The sequence below is a fragment of the Phasianus colchicus genome, chromosome 1 (genome assembly GCF_987193195.1).
Source record: "Phasianus colchicus chromosome 1, bPhaCol1.hap1.1, whole genome shotgun sequence".
In the NCBI taxonomy this organism is placed as follows: domain Eukaryota; kingdom Metazoa; phylum Chordata; class Aves; order Galliformes; family Phasianidae; genus Phasianus; species Phasianus colchicus.
This window is the reverse complement of record NC_143436.1, coordinates 73,163,234-73,185,058: the sequence shown is the minus strand read 5'-3', so window position 1 is coordinate 73,185,058 and position 21,825 is coordinate 73,163,234.

Here is a 21,825-nt window from a genome sequence, read left to right as displayed (position 1 = left end):
CAAAAACAAAGCAATCCTGTTCTGGGAATGAAACAGAGCAGCAGCTGGGTAACTCAGTGTATCCGTTGCCTTTTGGGCATGACACCAATATCTTCCTGCAAGAGGGGTCTTGCACCAAAAAAGCTGCCCAATATCAACAGCAACAACACACTTCCCGTGGCTGTCAAATCCCAAGAAGGAGAGTAGGAGATGGATGGAATTCAATGTGTAGTACATGTTCATGGGCACAAGGATACTTGAATTAAAAAAGGAGGAAGGCACTTGTCTACAGCCACTGCAGTGTCAGTCTTATGCTGGAATAGGAGGCTTTGCTGTGAGTCCCAGAGCTCCACATGTCCACCCACTAATGCTCTTGCCATAGTGTCGAAAAAAAGAATGAAACTTGATTTTCTTGAAACCACATAATTTACAGTCTCTATGTAAGCATGTAATTATTTTGCTGTAGTTTGACATTGGAAGAAAGCATCATATAGATAACTACTTTCATCAGCAGTCTATGTTATGAAGGGAATCCACATTAATGGCTCAAAAATATACAATAATATACATTGTCTTACAGGTAGATGAACCTATACACAGGCAGAACTTATTTAATAACATCATCTTACTAAATGCAGGTATTTCTTGTGTTTCTTGTGTTTTTTCAGTCCCTACTGGCTCCAGTAGCATGAGAACTGCTGCTCAGCAGTGTTGCAGGATCCAGCTGCAGGTCTTCAGTTCCAGATACCACCATTTGCTTCAGCCAGCTTGCATCTTTATTTTTTAACTTCTCTTCTTAGGGAACAATAATGATTGTATGATAGTGTGAAGGTAAGCACCTCTTCAGTGTTGGAAAGAAAGTAGCAAAGAACCCCAAGTCTTGCTCTTGCAGACGAGACCTTTGGAAGGAGTATTTCATTCATTTCTTTCAAAAATAACTGTCAGACACAGGGTTTCATGCTAAATACAAGCAAGCAGGCTGCTCTGCCTTGTGCATTTGTACATGAGTCCGGCCTAGAAAGGGAAAAAAATAAAAAAGAAAAGGCAGCTACTGAAGGTATTAAAAAAAAAAAAAAAAATCAGTGCATGGAAAGGAGCTTAATACGTTCACAATGTTATTTAGCTCTAACAAAGAACAGCAACCCCAGATGACCTTCTGGCTCCTGTCTCCACCCAAGTTCCTGGCCTCCGGTCAACGTCCTGGCAAAAGTTGCAGACATCCGCAATGCGATGCCAAGTGGCTGTTTTGTCTGTAGATATGTAATAGAGATTAGAGGAGTGGTGGGGGGAAGCTGCTACACATAAAACAGCACCTCTAAACACAGCTCTGGCACCAAATTCCCAACCACAAACATTCTCCCAGCAGCACCAACCACCTCCCACAGGTTCTGGAGGCTTAGCAGGACCCCAGAATGCCCACCATTGCAGCCTGTGGGTCCTTCCCCTCCACTTGGCCTTCTCCCAAGGCAAGGCCTTCGTATCAATGATTAGCTCCCGTCCATGAAGTTCCAGGCCCACACAAGAGGTGGGCTTGTGATATAGGGCTGGTGAGATGGGTCATGGATCAGCAGTCACCTCACAGTGCGAGCTGGTGCTTGGATGGAAAGAGGAGCGTAGCCCCGAGCACAGCTTGTTAACACTTCCTGCCTGCAGTCAGTCTCACAGAGCCGAGCCTGTGGTGGAAATGGCTTTTGTTTTCCCGTAGTAAGCTTTGAAAGAAAACCTAGTTCTGACTTCAAATACTTTTTTTCTCCCTTTTTTCACTGGAGACAGGAAACAGTTCTTTCATGTGTCCAGAAATACAAATTATGACTGGCAGGACATTAGAGTGCAGAAAAACAGCTTTTGGAAAATATCCTGGAGGAGCAAGTGAGGCAGATTAAAGGTTAGGACCTGCATCTATCCCTTTGAGTCACACACAGCAGCTTTCAGGAGCTTGTTTGTATTTTCATCACAGAACTGAATAGATCTGCAATTTAAATAAAATGCGAAGTGGAAAGGGAAAACACTGTGCTCTCCTTCTCTTTCCTTCTCCTTCTTCTCCTTTTTTCTCCTTCCCCTTCTCCTTGTTTTCCTCCTCACTTGTGTGGAGAATAAAGCAAGCACCAAATATTTTGTTTTAAAATGCATTCATTATTACCATTTTTACTTTTACCAAGACCAATATTACTGGGGAATAGCAAAGGAATCTTTTCTAGAATAATACATTCATTCTGTATAGTGTAATATGTATGACTGTAGTGTTTATGATAGCTTGTTACAATTATGCAATATGTTATTAAATTCTCATTGTGCTAATATTTGGGGTGAATTTAATAGTAGGCTGCCAGAAGAAATCAGGTCAGAGAACATGATGTCTCTATTAAACACACAGATTCAGTAAACACTTTGGGTCTGTTAGGGGAGACAGCACCAGCTACCTGCCATGAGGCTTTACCCCCAGTCCTAGCCAGATACCAGTCTGCAAAGCTCTTGCTGCTTTCCCTGCTCTGTGGTCTGTTCCACCACTCCTCCAGCAGGCTGGGATTTATGCAGCAGTACAGCCTTATGTGGGAGGAAGACGTGTATATACATTCACACTGGGAATAATTAATCAAGGTGAGCATTATTTGATCCTTAGATAGAAAATCATCAAGGAAAAAAACAGAAGCAATGCAAAAAACAGTGATATGCAGGAATTTGATATGCAGGAAACTGTCACTGAGTCGAAAATAAACCAAACCCTCTGCATAGCAGTATTCAAGCAGTGTCCACTTTATTCAGGCATCACCACCCTCAGGTACTCCTTCAACACCGGGCACTCCCCACTCTCCTCTCCATCTGCCACTGGGCAGGCACATGGGAGGACAGCAGCAAATCCAGCAATGAGGGCTTGTTACTGTGTATTGCCAAAGGTGGGCCTAGGGCTGATGTGAAAATAAATTGTGTGCAACTCCAGTTTTTCCATAGCAAATCAGCACTTAACATTATGTATGATGAAATGCAGCTCACTTGACTTTCACTGTTTCACAGCATCTTCCAGACTATCCCAAATAATAGAATCAATCATAGAATCATGGAATAGCTTAATTTGGAGACGATCTTAAAGACCATCTTATTCCAGCACCCCTGCTGCCACTAGATCAGGCTGACAAGGACCCTAGTCAACCTTGGTTTGAACACCTACAGAGATGAGGCATCCACAGTTTCTCTGAGAAATCTGTTCCAGTGTCTCATCTCCTTTTGAGTAAAGAATTTCTCACCAATATCTAACCTAAATCTCCCCCCTTTTAGTTTAAAATCATTCCCCCTTGTCCTATCACTATCAGACCATGTAAAATTGGTCCCCCTCCTGCTTATAAACTCCCTTCAAGTACTGAGTAGCCCCAGGGAGATCTCCCTGGTGCCTTCTCCAGGCTGAACAAGCCCAGCTCTTCCAACTTTTCTTCACAAGAGGTGCCCTCTGATCGTCTTCATGGCTCTCCTCTGGAACCAACAGCTCCACATCATTCTTGTGCTGGGAGACCAGGCCTGGATGCAGTGCTCCAAATGGGGACTAAAATAATAAAAATGATATTAATAAATAATTCAGCAAAGATAGAAAACTGAGGTCCCAACAGCATGTTCTATTGCAGTTTTCACAGAAACAGGTATTCGAAACTCTGAGCAAATGATGTGCTCAGCCTTCCCCTGCTGAACTTGTGTTTGGGGCAGCATCCACCAACAATCCTCATACTGTGCAATAGTAGGGCAGACACAACCACTTTGCATTTTTCCATACTTCACAGCAGTGTAGTTTACAGAAGAGCGATCCCTATTCAGTTTGTAAGACAGTTCTGAATCCTTTGGAAAGGAGGATGTCAACAAATGATTTCTATCCCACAACCGTAACTCCTCTGTATTGTTTTTCTCCAGTTTTCCATACGCTTGAAATTCCTTTTCCCTTTCTCTTCTGAACAGATACTGCCTGATTTTTTAAATCTAATTAAGAAAAAAAAACCAAAACACTCTAATAAACTAAAACTAATATAAATAAATAAATAAATAAATAAATAAATAAATAAATAAATAAATAAATAATGGAAATAACAAACAAATGTTTGAGACTTGAAGAAAGCTCTGCCCAAAAAGTACTGATATGTTGTGGGTGAGAGAAGAAACCTTTGGCTATGATGAGACACAGATGTCTAATCCTGCATGTGTCCAGCAAAGATACTAAGTCAATATTTGTTTAGATTGGGTCCCATCACACAAGTGTGTTTATTAGCATAACAAATTTGCAGTGGCCAATGAAAGGAAAAAAATGACTTGCCTAATGGAAACGAATTGTGCAGCATAACCTGGTGGTACTTAGGACTCTCTCATGGTTTTTAATGTCTTTCCCCACTCTGAGAGAAAGAGTCTTCACTCAGGCGCCAGTAGGTCTGTAAAGCCATTGGTAGAAAGCCAGGGCATACCATTTAATGGAAGGACATCATTAAATATGCCTTTACTTTTATTACTTTGTAATATTATTATGCAGCTGAAATAAATCACAAGTTGTTTTTAGTGGGATTCGGTCACAAGCCACAAAAGCAATGAGATGGGGGGCTTGCTCCTTGATCTCCCTCCAAGCAACCTTCTGTACTCACTGCAAACAGCAAAACTTGTGCATAGAGGTCAGCCTAGGGACTTTTGTTCCTTCAATATTTTTTAAAGCATAATAAACAAGTTCAATTTCTTAAATTCACAGGACCAATTTCCAGGCTACTGCAGCCCATGTCTGCAGGCAAGCATGTGCTGCAGAGCCCTCAGACCAAAATGGATGACTCAGTACTGATCCTACATCACCAACTGACCAAAAAAAGAATGGAAGAGGCTTGGTGGAGGTCAGGTGGGTTTCAGCTCTCTTGCATGGTCCCAGCATGACTCCAAATTCCCTCCCAAATCAGAAAGTACAAAGGTGTTGCATGCTCAACTACCTAGTTTGCTGCTCTGCAGCATCACTGAACTAGAAAAGGGATTTGGCTTTGACCCCACAGCCACATGAGCAAAACAGAAGTCTTCAGGCATGCGAAAGAGAAGTTAAAAAGAACACACAAAAATCTGTGCTTCACCAAACTGTGACAAAATATCTCAGTGGAGAGGTTGTCCTAAGAAACTAAGAAATGCAACTCCAAAGCTTTTAGCTGTTGGTGTAGCAGTTGTTTTTTTGTTTTGTTTTGTTTTTTTCAGTGAATTAAGTGCTGATGAAAGGTATGGATTGACAGCTTTGAAAACTCAGAGCTGCTGTTTAATCACGTAACCTTTGGTAGTGTCTACAAGCCCGGTGGGAGCAAATAATCCCAACCCTTTGCTGCTTCTATTTGTAGGAATAGGTGGTCTCCAAGGCACTGGGCTCCAAGGTTTGCAACCCCAAGGCATTGCTCAATCACTGTCAGGCTGGGGAGGTTGCCTACCAATCCTGAGTGGTGAGAAGTGGAAAACCACAACTGCAGTGAGGGAGCAGATGTCACACTGTCTTAATCTGTCCTTCTCCAACCAAGGTTGGTGGTAGTGGGGACCTCTGTCACCACATGGCAAGGACAAAGAGGGATTCCCACTGGGAATTCAATTCTGGAAATTGTTGTTTTTGAAAGGAGGTCAATGTGGATTAGGCTAGGTCATCTTTTCTTTTGTTGAAACACACCATTGTGGTTCTCCATTCAGACAGCAGTGAAATGGTTTGCATCATATGGAAGATTTTTTCAGCCTTTTTAATTCATAGCTTTCATCCTTCCAGGTCCATTTTAAAATAGAAACTATCCTTATTCAAAATTAGAAGTCACATGTTTTATTTAAAAATAAGAATTTTCAGACCTACATTTTGAAAATATGAATTAATAATTAAATATTTGCTTGCTTTTTACAGACATTTCTACCTTGTTTCTTGTGGCTGGAACTAGATGATCTTTGAGGTCCCTTCCAACCCATACCATTCTATGATTCTATGATTCTAAACCACACCTCACTTTCATACATAAGAAAGCATGCAGAGTACCATTTGTCTTTAAATGGGAGAAACCCTTAAAAATTTGTTACACAGTCACTTATTTTCTTAACTCTTATGTAAGTGAGATATTAACTTTGTTATACAAAAAATTCTGTAGAAAAAAATATATATACCTATGTAAATAGGAAGTTACTGACCTTGGTGTGCTAATAATGTTAGCTTCACAGGTTTTGCATTTGTACTAGGTGTGCAAGTTTTCCCTTGAACATTTATTTTCCATTTTTTTAGTTTAGATGCTCATATACAACTTTACAGAGAAGAATGTTAGACTGCAATTTAGAGAGTATTGGTGAAATGCTGATGTTTTTTTTGTGTGAAACAACCAATAGCTCTGTATGTTACCTTTAAGGTGCCTTTTCATTTCTTTCCGTTAGGTAAATGTTAGCAGGAGGTTTATCATTTGTCACCCTTTATTTTTATTTTTATTTTTATTTTTATTTTCATGTTACATTATTCATGTGAACAGTATGTGTTGCAAGGCTCCTTTGCCCACTACTTAGATACAAGAGATTCAGGTTTGAGTTTTGTCTTAAAACATGTCCAGTCCAAAAGATTCTGCCTCAGAAGGCAACCTTGAAAGGCTTCAGTTTAGAAAATTCAGTTAAGTTGCTGAAAATTGCAGATCAGAGAAGTGAGTTACCACGCTTCCAGTTCAAGAAAAAATCATTAACAACATGATGTAAAGATTGTTTCACTCAAAGAAGGGGAATCAACATTTTACTCAGGTAGATAGTGATAGAAGGGGTTTAAGCTTAAGGAGGAAAGGTTTAGAGAAGGATGTCAGGGGGAAATTCTTCACAGAGAGAGTGGTGAGGTGCTGGAATGGGCTGCCCAGAGAGGCTGTGAATGTTCCTTCTCTGGAGGTGTTCACGACATTCAAGATCAGGTTGGATGGGGCCCTGGGCAACCTGGTCTAGTACCAGATCTGGAGGTTGGTGGCCCTACCTGTGGCAAGAGGGTTGGAACTTGATGATCCTTGAGGTCCCTTCCAACCCTAGCCATTCTCTACGATTCAGTGCAGAAGTTCAAAAAATCCACACTGGGCCTGTCCTTCTCTGCAGTACAGTTGTGTTTCAGTGAAGACTATTCTTACTTTTAAAAAGGGCAAAAAGTGGGTTTAAAAGTACACCTTATCTGACTCACAAACATCAGAAAGGATACAAATGACCACTCTAGTAAAATTCCCACCAATACATTGACACCCCTGTGAAAAAGCTTGCGATCTGGTAGAAGAGAGGAGCTCTGCTATTTTGTAAGCAAAGCTGCTAAATATCTTTCTACAATGAAAGAACCACTGAGTCCACCAACTTTCCCAGTGCCAGAAATTTTCTGTCAGCACAGAGCTCAGGTGCACCACGCAGGTAACAGCAGCAACAGCAGCAGAATGGGCTGGATGTTCTCAGGGGATTTTCTTTCCAAAAACACGAAGAGACTGCAGAAAAGAAGCTTCTGAACAACATATGAAGAGAGGCAACAAATCCAGGCCCAGTTGCTGACTGGTTCTGCTGCAGATTCCCAGCAGGCTCGAAGCCAGTCCTCTTATCTCAGTGTGCTTCAGAGAACATCTCCGAGACAATATCTCATTCTTACAGTCACCACTGGGAGAAGCCATGAAGGGGAGGGAGGGAGAAGAGCTAGAGGTTGCCCACAACCATTCCAGCATTTCACAGCTATCAGCACCTAAGAGATCCTGTAAAGGTGCAGGTCTGTAGGCAGAAATATCCAGCAGGTTCCTCCTGTATTTCTGATGATCCTACTGTTCCTAAACTAGAGGAATGCTTCCTTACCACATGTTCTTTATATCCCCCTGCTCTGTATAGATGCATACGACCTTCTTATTTGCACATAGGACTTGGATTACAGAGGAGGTCTGTTCACGAACCTAGAGGGACCCGTGCTCCCAGGCCTGTCCTCCAAAGCACTAATTCACCCCTCCCTCTTTGCTGTGTCTGCCAGTGGAAAAAATTAGCAAACTCTATTTACAAATATTTTTGCCTCTTGGCCCTCGGCCTAATGCTTTGCTATTAAGACTGTGTTGTTCCACTAAACAATTGCCAAATATTTTTTCATGCATGCTTTGACTTGTTTTTGAGTTCAGATATTCTTATTCCACTGCCCACTGCTTCATTCACAGTGAATGCTCTAGAATTCAAGCTTGACAGAAATTTTCCCCTTTACTCTTTGCGACACCACTAAAATATAGTCTCCCAGAAGTACAGGTAAATTTCATCAATTAAGACATTTTCTGTCCCTTCATCATGGACAATGTTCTGCTAACCTTGGAGCACCATTGCCCAAAACTTCACTTTCATCATATGAGGTCAAGGATGCTGTAGCCACAAAAATTGACACCCCAGTGGAATTTGGGTACCCAATTCTGAAAACAATATCCTGGAAAAACCTTTTCTCAGCTGGAGCCTGATTCCAAAGACAAGTAATCTTCCTTTTCTGCATGCCCAAAAATGTCACCTTACTGCCTAAGCCAAGTTACAATAAAGAAACAAATATTTCTCCTCTTCTCCTCGTGGCTCTTGATGTAGTAGACATACTTAGAGCATATTTTCAGGTTTTTTCTTCCTCCAAATTGCCTTGGTGACCAAAAATTTCTTTTAAAATGCAGAATGAAGAATTGGTCCTTGTTCACCTTCCTGCAGTCTTCCTTTTTCTTTACACCTTTCTTGAGCAGTGGCCTAGAAAGTAAGACACCCTCTTTTCATCTGCAAGGACAGAGTCCCTGGGGATGCCCTTAAAGAGCATCTGTAGTCCAGATGGAGACCAAACATCAACAATCTCGTTCCTTTCCAGTTCTGCTGAACTTGAGCCAGCATGACTCAAATGACTATATTACATGTATTCCTGTTTGAAGAATCACTTCAGTGGTGAATTACTTATTTTTGCCTTTTCTTGTTAGCACAGAAAACTTTCAGGCCTAATCTGTGCCTGTACAGACAATTTTGGTTAGGTATTAATGTATTAGTGTACTGTAAGCAAATAGCAAATACAACAGTAACGCTGCATGTTCTGACACACACCATCAAATACAAATATGATTAAACAGCCAATGGGTGGTTGCTATTTTCCTTCATTCTGGTGTAAATCATTTTGGTAATCAGACAGAAGGGAGAAAGGAAGGAAGGAAGGAAGGAAGGAAGGAAGGAAGGAAGGAAGGAAGGAAGGAAGGAAGGAAGGAAGGAAGGAAGGAAGGCAGGAAGGCAGGAAGGAAGGAACTCCACAGATGCTCACATTTTTAATGTCTGTGCAAGTATATTCATGCTTCTGTGATTAGTGTTCTGTCCCAAATGCACAGATTGTACAGTTTACTTTGTTTTAACAGCAGCTGAAACAGACAGTGACAAATGGATGTTGAAGAGCACTCAAAGAATGCAAGTATCATATCTATAAGTGTAAATGGTAGCATGGGAAATCTGATTCTGAGAAAACAAAAGAAAGACTTGTGCCTCTAATGAAAACAGCTCCAATGTCAAAACAGCATAAGTTCCCAGAAAAGATAAAAGCACAAGAGCTATCTCCAGAAATTAATCAGAAAAAAAATCTGAGTAAAAAATACATGTGAGAAAATTGGAATCTGGAAATAGGAAATAAGGGCAACATTATTAATTATTTTGATTTATGCAACAAGATTTAAAAGCAATGTAAGACAATAAATTAAGCACAGACAGAATTTCCTTCTGTTTTCATGTCAGTTCTACTAAGCTCAATGTGTTTCTGGGATCACAAAGTGCAGTCAGAAGATCCAGGTGGCCTTCAGCAAGAGAATTCCAGCACTTGATTTCTTGTATCTGCAGTTGAAAACTGATGGTATTGGAGATGTGACTGTGGACATATAAAATCCTGTCTGTATACCCTAATCTAGCTAGTTTATGGATAATACTAACAGTGAAGATGAGCCATGCAGCCTTTAGTTCAGGCAGCCACAGAGAACACAGCACTTTGAGAGGCAAATGTGCTGCTAATTACTCCCACCACAACCACACAAAGCCCAGTGCTTGTCCTTTCCTGCTCCTGTTTCTCAGGCTGGCACATGCTGCAATCACACCTTTTCCTTTGCTGTGTAAACATGTCTTATATCACTATTGCCTCCTTGGCCCTCTGGTTTGTCATCACATCCAACTACACTGATATAATCCTTGTATTTGCCCTTGTGAGGAAGGAGATGAGTTATTCTCCTTCTATCTCGTAGTTCAATCAAAATAAACTCTAGCCATCAAACACACTAATCTAGATAAGGACTTGCTATTCTGGGAATGGATGGTGATGGCTTCTTACCTGGATGAACTCACAGAATGGCCAGGGTTGGAAGGGACCTCAAGGATCATGAATCTCCAACCCCCCTGCCACATGCAGGGCCACCAACCTCCCCATTTAATACCAGACCAGGCTGCCCAGGGCCCCATCCAATCTGGCCTTGAACACCTCCAGAGATGGGGCATCCAGAGCCTCTCTGGGCAGCCTGTTCCAGCACCTCACCACTCTCTTAGTAAAGAACTTCCCCCTGACGTCCAACCTAAATCTTCCCTCCCTCAACTTAATCTTCCCTCCCTTAACTTTGTCCTGCAATTATCTATCCTTGTAAAGAGTTGATTCCTCTCCTCTTTGTAGGCTCCTTTTAGGTACTGAAATGCTGCAATGAGGTCACCCTGCAGCCTTCTTTTCTCCAGGCTGAACAAGCCCAGCTCCCTCAGCCTGTCATTCTCCTTCATTCTCACTTGTCAGATACTAATGTGAATATTCATCTTGATCATCAGATAGTTAACAAATCTTACTGTCCCAGTGTAAATCCATGCAGTGGAAAGAGTACAACATGAGCTACTAAACCAGGTTCTCCCCATGCTGGGCACTTACTGTCTGCTCACTTGATGAATGGCCATGCTGGGACAGGCTCTGAAGGGAAAGTCTAGAGATAGACCCACATGGACTATTGAGCATCTTGGTCTTGACCATCCTGTCCATTTGTTCAAACACTGCTCCAGGTCTGTGTTTCTTTCTGATTAATGGCAAGAAACAAGTCTGTGATCTTTAGATCAAAATCTATCTTTCTATATCTTATATATATCAACATATTAAGATATATCTTATGTTGCAAGAGTTACTGGTAGCACGCTGGGATCAGATAGGGTTGAAACACTTCTTCAGAGTCACTGGAGCACAGAGACACCCAGAGCCTCTTTTTTATATATTTGCAGACAATGCCACAAAAGTCTAAGGTTAAAAGGATGGAGAATATTTTCAGAATATATGCAAAATCTGCTTCCATGTTATGTACCCACTGTGAAAGAAATTCACAGGGTTAGAGACAAACTTCATACTGTAGTCAAATCCCTTAGCCTGGTCTGAGCAGCCCCACTGTGACCAAACTAATGAAAATGAAGCAGGCAGATATCTGCTTTGACAGTTCTATCACTATCTCCATTTTACCGATGCTGCCAGACTCTGTACATCTCAGGCCAAGTCTCCATCATGCCCAGTGAGTGGAATTTAACCTTTCTGGTGACACAATCATGTTGTGGGTCACTAAAGCCAAACATCTGGCTCATCTTTTGTGTTACCTTTTTTAATAAAAATGACACTTGTGTAATTGTCCTCAATGGGAATGAGGGTGACTTAACACCGTAAGAGCTGGGTGAAACTCTCCTCAGTTCCATCCAAACATTCTTCTTAACTCATGGGGATAAAAAGGACTATGCTGGAGGCAATTCAATCTAGATCAATGGAACAACCATTAAATATCACCAGCAATTAGAAATCCATCACTAGTGAGCCCTCTGTTCCATCCTTGCTGCATACTCATGGTTTCTGGACCCATGTTTGGAAGCCTAAATCCCTTAGACTATCACCAAGAAAGATTCCCTTGCATTTCTCAGATCTGATGTCCTTTCTATTTTTCAAAGAACGTCTCACCCCTGTTTATTCAGGCTAAGGTAGAGGCCACCCACCTTAGACCTGAATCAGGCTGGGTGCTGTCAGCATATGGCCCAGGAGAGCTTGTAATGTAATTATGCAAGGCAAATGCAGACAGATGGGCTGTGTACCAGCACAGTATCTGAGGTGCAAGTCAACACTGTCTTTAAATAAAGAGCCCTTATCTTCCATCTCCCTCATAGAAAAGCTGTGCCCAAGTGTTTTCTGCAGCCATTTTCAACATTTTCATAAGACACCCCCACAGTACATCCCTTTATTGTCTTCTCTTCCATTTCAATTATTTTAAAAATGACCACTTAAAAACAAAAAAACGAAGCGGGGGAAGGGGGAGGGGAAGGGGGGAGGGGGGAGGGGGGAGGGGAAGGGTGTGGAAAGGAAAAAAGATTGTTAGTAAATGACATAAAGTCATTTTCCTTTGCAGAAAGGAAGAGGGGGAAATCTGCACACAACTTAAGCATCATTCTTGTGGTCTGTAGTGTCTCTACCAACCTTTCATGTGCTTTTTCAAGCATAAATCAATCCCAGCCATCTATTATCCTTCATAGATACATCATGTAGTGGCCAAAATTACACATGGTCACTGTCTGGGAACAGCTGATATTAAAAATTTTTCCTCAGCCAGCATAGATCACATGGTAGCTATATTCACAGACCTGTATCATCAGCTGTTAGCTCACTGTGGAATGAGGTGATCATATGTTGTGCTCTGGCTAGCTACACTTCAGCCATGCAGCACAGCATTGGAGCAGAACTGTGGAGCACACGGGGCATATAAAATACTTACCGACAAATGCAAATCTAAAAAAGGTAAATGAAGTTTACCTAAAAAAGGTAAATGAAAAAAAAATACAAACTGCTAAGAGTGAAGCATTAAATCAGCCAGTTCTAGACTCTTTTTTGACATTTTTGCTATGTGGTTTCTGAAACAAAAAGACTGTATTATGTGATTGTGAATAGAAAACTGATTCTTTCACCAAATAAAAAAAAAAAGAAGAAACAGGAAAAGGAGAGAGCTGTCTGTGAAAGACTCTTTTTTTTTAATGTATTCTTTTTTCTTAATTGGAGAATTAAGAAAAAAAAAATTCTAAAAGTTGGCAAAAAATCTGGCTTTTGTTATTCTATAGATGTTGTTTTCATTTTACACACACACACACACACACACACACACAAAGCCTTGTTTCAATGCAAATCTCATTTCAATTTGGACTAGTCACAAGCTGCATAGACAGGACATCTCCTTCAGATGACTCCCCTCCACATCCACTACTCAGCTCTCTCTTTTATTTTTCTGATGCCTGCAAGGGAAGAGGGTAAGAGCCAGAACTCTATGCTGAGCATAGAAAGATGTGGAAAGGACCCAGCAAAATGCAGATGGTGGGAGCAGGAAGGGTAAAAGAAAGGACAGGATTATTTTTCTCTCCTTCCCCTTTAAAATAAGTTTAATTTTCTTTTCTTCAGTTATGGTAGGAAACCCAGCATATTTATGGTCTAAGTGGTAAAGTTTGGGAAAGGAAATGGAGTGAAGTGATTTGTCCAAGTTCACATCCCGCTTTATCTCCTGATGCCAAGTCAATTCTTTCATCCACATTGCTTTAAATTTAACTGCCATTTACTGATTCTCCACTTTCTACTATGTTCCCAGGCAGCCTAAAGCTAATGTGACAGCAATTTTTAGCGAAACTGATTTGAGAAAGTTATAATTGTTGGAGAAAATTATAAGACATCAGAAAGAATAACTTTAGCAGACTCCATTGCTCTGGTAACTTCTGACATCCAAGACACAGGGCAGCCCTGGTTCTGTGGACTGAGCTGTTGTGTTTTCATGGTGCAGATACAGAAAGCTGGCAGCTCACATTGCATTTTGATGTGCCAAGAGAAACCTAGGATTGTGAAAATGCCTTCCCACATACAATAGCACAGAGAATAGCTCCTTGGAAACAGAGGGTTCAAGAGCTGGGAAATTTTGCAGAAAAAAAAAAAAAATTACGTAGTACTTTTCTTTCAAAATATGATGTGTAAAAAACAAAATCATGTCAAGGAAATAGAAGAATTTTTTTTAAATAAAAAAATGTTATGTTGTACTGTTTTGTTTGCAAAATATTCCTTTTTCCCTATGGAAAACAAAAGTTGAATAGGAGGTGGGGATGCTTAGCTTGTACCCAGTATCAAGTATTTCTCCTTTAAGATGTCTATGTGTGTCATCCTCCAATGGGTTCTCAACACAAAACCATCTATCCATGACAAGTAACCAAAGGGTTGTAGGTAAAACCAAGCACACGATCTGCTCCCAGCCCATCCCTGCTGTGTAAACTCAGTGCTGTCAGCCACTCCGCTTGGAGGCTGCTGGCCAAGTACATGCCACAAGGCAGCACTTAGAGCGCTCTAGGCACCGAGTACATACTAATTTTTGGAGGGTAAGGAGGTTACAAAACCCAGTTGGCTGCCAAATGATCTGTTTGCAGCTCCACAGGCCCTGGCAGCGGTTGTGGCACGTGGGTAAGGCATTTGCTTTCTCTTTGCCTTGGCCATCTGTGTACATGGTGAGCTTCCCTGGTACACTAGGTTGCTGCTGCAAATGCTACCTTTGTTTGTTTTGAGAACTGGCAAGGAGACAAGGCACTTTTCCTAATACCAGGGGGCTGTGGTAGTTTCTGCTGAACTGAGCTGTGAGGCCTTCACCAGCCTAATCATACTTTTCTTCTTGTGTGAAGAGATGATGTCCACCAGTTACACAGAAAGTGACAGAATGCAGATACCCTTTTGAAGCCACAGGACTGAGGGGCTGTGCCCAGCCTGAGGAGGAATTTAAGTTAGGTCTAATTAAGGTTCCTGACTGCAAACTCTAGAAACTTAAGTCGCTCATTTAGATATAAACAGAATCACAGGAAATACTTGTTAATGCTTTACAAATAAATATTATTTTAACTACGTTCATCCCTTTTTTTAATTTTCCATGAATATTGTACATTTGATGAACATACATTTCCCAGAAAGATTGATGTTAATCTCTGTGTTTGCAGAAAGTTAATTTACCACTGGTAACTCTGAGTATTCTTGGTGCAAATCTCAGAGCTACACTTGTATAAACATGGAACAGAAATCTGTCATTGCCTAGTCCAAACAACTCACATTTTGATTATCTAAATGCTCACAGGCTAGCTACAAATAAATGATTATTCACAAAAATTATGGTCAGAATGATTTCAAACAACAAACACATTCAAGACATCCAGGCAGGCTCACAAATAAGTTACAAATAGCAAAAAGGCTGAAGACTTCTATTCAATTACTTGTTGATTATTTACACAGTTGTAATAACAGTCCCCTGTCTCTATAAGCCTGCATCAGATGCATTTCAAATTTGGGATGGTGGAGAAAGTTCCTGCTATATGAAAACTCAGAGTTAAAACTTGTTTGCTATTTCTTTAAGAAAAAAGAAAAAAAGAAGAAAAGTAAAGGATGGAATTTTCTTCAAAGAGATTAGTTTGGAGTTGCTTCATTTCAGTGGAATGCAGTTATTTTCACTATGGTTTTGCAGAGATGAGTGGCATTGTTAACCTCAAAAGGAAAGAACAAAATACATGTAAACCCATTTTTTCATCCTATAAGTGTTTTTTTTTCTATTGGAATCAACAACAGTTTCACAGCTAAGGTTGCTTGGAAGCTCTAAAAAGTAATTATTGCTCAATATATTGATCAAGTGCTTGCTGCACAGTACATGATAAAAGGCTTACCAACAGCTATACTTGCCATATACAGCCACTATGCTATTGGTCAAACAACATTTGTAGCTTTCAGCTTCCATTTCTCAGAGGTGGTATCCACCTCCCAACTACTCTCCATTCCCTTGTTCGTGTCATGAAATCTTCCTACAGCACATTTGGGCCACAGGCAGCTGTCATGCACACCATGAACACCCTTCAAGCCAAGGCAGTAGGCACTGTCTCCCTAAATATGGAGTTGAGCCAGAGCCCTGACATCCCTAAGGGTGCCCAGTTGGGCTGTTCTATCTCCAGGCAGCCAAGGATGTTTATCGTCCTGTTTCAAACCTATCCTCTCTACCCATGGCAGGCAGCAGGGGTGAAACTAATTTGGATTGGTAGTATGCCCTACTACTCACCTTGAAACATTCCTGTCTTTGTCCTAGAAAAGTTGCTCATAATTCCACACTTTCCCAGCAAACCAGATTGGTCTGAACACATCTCCATGGCTGCTGTGCAGGTCAGCCTGGGAGCTGGCTGACCACACTACTCCAGCTCTGGACCCTGGGCACTCTTCAGCCAGCTCTCATGCCAAAGGAGTACAGAATCTGGAAGCACTTTGGAAGAATATTGTTCATCCCTCTGTCTTCATTCCCTCTGTATTCAATCCTTTTCTCATACAGCCAGAATCAGTGTGCCAACATTACATATTATTTGGGAAAAAAATCACTGATGTTCATTTGTGCAGGTGGGAACACTCTGAAGTCATTTCTGTCTGGAGGGTGTCCTTGAAGGCACATGATTGCTTAAAGGTGGAAGCTCTGCCCTGTTCAACTAGCCCAGATCAGTGCATGAGAAAGAGACTTTCAGGCAGTTCCTTGGCTTTATTACTTCTCACGGCTGCAAGAGGGGGTAGCAGTAGATATTTCAGACCTTGAAGTTGTGGGATGAGGGGTCAGGATGATGTTTTTCACAGCATATGCCTCCCCACCACCAAAAAAAAAGGTTCTTTTCTGCTTTTGCATTAAACACATCTTAGCTTGAAGACTCCTCTCCCAAATAAGGAGTAGCTACAGGCAGTTCACTGTCCATCTTCTGTTCTTCTTCTTGGCCTGGCACATAAACTGCTTTGCTTAACTACGAAACTGTGTGAAAAACAGGAAGTTTCCAATATAAAATCCTCAAGTTGACTTGAGGAACACATACTTTCACACAATGACTGTCATAAAATTAAAGTCTTTTGGATGAAAGTTAAGAAATGCTAGCTTTTGACCAAAATTATTTTGTGTGGAAAGCAGACATTTACTGAAAATACACATTGGGATGAAAGCCTAAGTTTTCAACCAAAAAATTAACAGTGAAACAGACACAATAAATTCTCATCACAGGACAAATATCCTCCTTGTGTGTCAAGAGATCTACAGATACAATAAAATGACCTGTAAGCTCAGCAACAAGAAGTTAATATTTAACAGAGCTTTCATAGAACAGAAACATATCTTTCCCTGGTCAACAGGCACCAGCTCTTCAGTGGAGAAGTCAGTGCCAGGCAGCAAGATGTTTTATCATCCTCAAGGTACAATAACCACCCTGAATACCAAACAACAGCACAGTGAACCCTATATGGAGACATCTTCTTCCATCTCTTCTTTTTGTCAGGATAGCAGATAACACAGATATACCTGTATATGTTATGCCATGAACACTCACATATCTTCAAACTCTTATTAGAAGTCACAGATGCAGTTTCAGCAGAAGATACTGGCTGAATCAGGCTCATTGTCTGGGCTGACGAAGCACTTCCCTCCACTGATTGACTACAGAGATGTGTAAAGCAAAATGGGACTAAAAGAATACCTCAGCTTCAAAGCGGATACTGGGGGGGCATCTGTATCAAATGCAGAACAAAACAAGTGCTGTTTCTTTTGGAAGATGAAATATAGTATAAGCTGGAAATTTATTTGGGATCAGTGACACAAACAGTCAATTTTATTTTGGACCAATGTTGTCATTTTTCTACTTTACAGCCCCCCCCTTCCCCCCCCCCCCCCCCCTCCAAAAAAAAGAAGAGTAAAAAAAGAGTTAAATAAAATTAAGAATAACCTGTTGTATATGCAGGGATCTTTCTTTCTCACTTTTTTTTTTTTTTTTTTTTTTTTTTTTTTTCCCAATTCTCACTAATGCTTTACACCACCTTTGGTTACACATCGTTTTTTTAACAGCACCCACCTGGTCTCTGAGAGTTGTATCTCTATGTATCTTCCATTTCCATGCTTCTCATACCACAACTTCCCAAAGCACAGTTCTTTTCCTGCACTCATAAGAATGTCTGCTTTTCACCTCCAAACACATTCTTATCTTCCCACATCCCATGAAAGAACTTGCAGTTACATCATACCTTTTCTGTTTCCCTCTTCAACAATGAACAGATCTCCAGATTTCTACTTTTGCAAAGCAACCTAAATATTTTCAGTATGAATATCTTATGCCTGGGCTTACTGGGAAATCCACCTAAGGCATTAAGACCCACACTAGACCCTTTCTCTCCTTAAGTCAAGCATTTGGTGCCCACAGGATAAGGGGATTTATTACATGCCTTCTGTATGGCATAGTACAATATAATGAAGCCTGAAAACACCATTGCCTGTAACAGAGCCACTGCAGGACATGAAGTTTCATAGAATCATAGAATGGCCTGGGTTGAAAAGGACCACAATGATCACTTAGTTTCAACCCCCTGATATGTGCAGGGCCGCCAACCAATAGACCAGGCTGTCCAGAGCCACATCCAGCCTGGCCTTGAATGTCTCCATGGATGGGGCATCCACAACCTCTGTGGGCAATCTGTTCCAGTGTGTCACCACCCTCTGAGTGAAAAACTTCCTCCTAATACCTAACCTAAACCTCTCCTGTCTCAGTTTAAAACCATTCTCCCTTGTCTTATCACTATCCACTCTTGTAAACAGCCGTTCCCCCACCTATCTATATACTCCCTTCAAGTATTGGAAGGTCAAATGAGGACCCCTGCAGCCTTTTCTTCTCCAAGCTAAACAAGCCCAGTTCACTCAACCTTTCTTCACAGGAGAAGTGCTCCAGCCCTCTGATCATCTTAGTGGCCCTCCTCTGGACCGCTCCAAGAGCTCCACATCTTTCTTGTACTGGGAGGCCCCAGACTTGGATGCAGTACTCCAGATGGAGCCTCACAAGAGCTGAGTAGAGGGGGACAATCACCTCCCTGTCCCAGGTAGTGACTCCTTTTTTAATGCAGCCCAGAATACAGTTGGCCTTCTGGGCTGCAGGCACGCGCTTCTGGCCCATATCCAGCTTCTCACCCACCAGGACCCCCAAGTCCTTCTCCACAGGGCTGCTCACAAAGGGTTCTTCGCCCAGACTGTATAAACACCTGGAACATCTTGCACTTGGCCTTGTAGAACCTCATTATGTTCACATAGGCCCACTTCTCCAGCCTGTCCAGGTCCCTCTGGATGGCTTCCCTTCCTTCCACTGTATCGACTGCACCGCTCAGCATGGTGTCATCTGCACACTTGCTGAGGGTGCACTTGATGCCATTGTCTATGTCATTGATGAAGATGTTGAAAAGCACCAGACCTCTGAGGGACACTGCTTGTGACTGGCCTCTGCCCTCACACAGAACCAGTGATCACAAAGTTTCTGTGACCCTTTTTGTGGAGAACTGCTGGTATGCATAACCCTCATGTTCTGAAACACCAACATACAGCTCCAGAAGATTTGTCATTTTTTATAAAGGTGAGTTGCCCAGGTGGTGGATTTCTGTTATTTTTTGACAGGGTGTCCAATATCACTGGTCCTCAGCTGCAGACCTTCCAAGCTTGATGTCCAACAGCCCGGCTCCATAACCAGTAGGACAGGTTGTGAGCAGCCTCTTATCCCATCCTGCTCCACAGCCAGACTGAGCACATCCTCTGTTTCCAGCCCTACCTCATTCTGTTTCCAAAACATGCAAGCTCCTGTTTAAAAAGCCAGCACTGGAAGTATAATAGCGAATGATATTGCTCTGCCTACATATTTTGCCACTATAGTTACAAAGTACCAGAAAATATCAGTGAGAGACTTCTGCTGCAAGTATCCCTATCAATACCTTAAGAAAGAGGGAACTGAGGCACAAAAGGATTAAGGGCTATAGTCTGACCACCTATCCAGTGTCTATAGAAGACATATTTCTGTGATCCCTAATACAAAAGACTGACAAAGCATTTAGACCTTCTTCTCCCAGGCTCTGCAGCAAAGAAAAAGAAGCGGGATTGTATTCAGCCTCCTTCTCTGGATAACCAGCTCAAATGTTGTGTCTATTTCCTCTGTCACCATACAAAAAAAAATAAACAACAAACCTTGTCTCCTCACTGGAGAGCAGGAACTGAGTGCCTTCCACTGCTGCTTTCAGCACAGTCCATTTCCAGGCCCACTCAGTTCTCCACAGATATCACAGATAGCACAGGCAGGCCAGGCGCAGAACCCCACCTGCCTCTGCCTCAATCTGTCACCACCACGGATGTGTCATCATCAATAAAACTGCCTTGGGGCTGTGCTAACAAAATGATATCAATGAGCCCACTGCACACAGTTGCCTCCAGTGTGGGTCAAAGCATTATAGCAGGCAAAGTGTCTGTACCTGCACACATTCAGTTACTTGAAAGATAGTCACCAGGGGTTTCACAGCTCAATTATAAAAAAGAGCATTTTTCCCTAACTACATTTATCAGCTGTCTTTACAAGCAGGCACAGCTGGGTTTTTTTTTTGTTGTTGTTGTTGTTTGGTTTTGTTTTTTTTTTGTTTTGGTTTGGTTTGGTTTGGTTTTTTTGCAGTTCAATACAAAAAGGACAAGAACAGGGACCCTGAATGAGCATGTCTGTCTCAGGGCATAACATCTCCATTCCTGTTGCAGTTTAACTGTTTGAGTCATAGAATCATAGAATCACAGAATCATATAATTATAAAGTGGAGGGAACATCAAAGATGCCCCATCCAACCTGGCCTTGAACACCTCCAGGAACTGGACATCCACAGCTTCCCTGGGCAGCCTGTGCCAGTGCCTCATCAACCTCTGAGTAAAAAATTTACTTCTAATTCCTAATTTAAATCTCCTCCAGGGGGGTTGGAAATTCATGATCCTTGAGCTCCTTTCCAACCCTGGCAATTCTGTGATTCTGTGATCCCCCTTGTCCAATCACTATCAGATCATGTAAAAAGTCAGTCACACTCATGTTTATAAACTACCCTCAAGTCAGGTGTGAAACAGGTAATATGTGACATGGGGACAATAGGCATGTGGTTATTATGAGCTTCATTTTACAGGTGGGCATACCAAGGCCTATAGCATTAAGTGATCTGCCCAAGATTATGCTGCATCTGCAAAGTCAGAATTGGATGAGTTTTTCTAAAATACGTGGGGGACTTTACAAGGGAACTAAAAAGATGAAGACTCTATATTAATGCAGTGACATAGATGACGTATTTACTACATAGAGCTCTGACACCATTATGTTGGCTGTCTCTGCTAAAACAGCAGCTTTGCTGGAGTTGAATCTGTTTTAACCAGCCATTTTTATGGCTTCCTGAAGCTTCACACAGTGCATGCACTATCAACATCAGAGAAGTTGCTCTGACTCACCAAGGAAAATCTCCCCAAACACTTCTCCCTGTCAGATTACTGCTCTTGAACTGCCTCCTCCATTGACTTATCTGCCAAATGTTTCCTCTGCATTTCACAAGGGATTTCTCCTCGCAGGTTGTCTGAGAGACAGCCCGAAGGGTCCAGGAGCATGGACTGGAGCTCACTGACATCTACCGACAGAAGCAGGAAAAGCAAGGGGCGGGGGACGGAGGGAAGGAAGCCGGGGCAGGAGGCCCCGGAGGCAATGGGTTCTCCTCCTCGGAGACCTTCAGAATCTGCTTGAGCGAGATGCTGGGCACCCTGCTCCGGGTGTCGCTGCTTGAGAACGGGTTGGGCCAGATGGACCCTCAGGTCCCTGCCAACATCAGCCAGCCAGTTGTTCTGTGAGGAAAGGAGTCAAGAGAGTGGGAGGGAAGGAAGGAGGGATGAAGGGAAGAAGAGGTAGGACATCATCTGCCAATTGGGCCAAGCAGAGAAAAAAAAAGTCAGGAAGGAGGCAATTCTCACCTCTGAGCTGATGAACACCTCACATGTTCAGCCT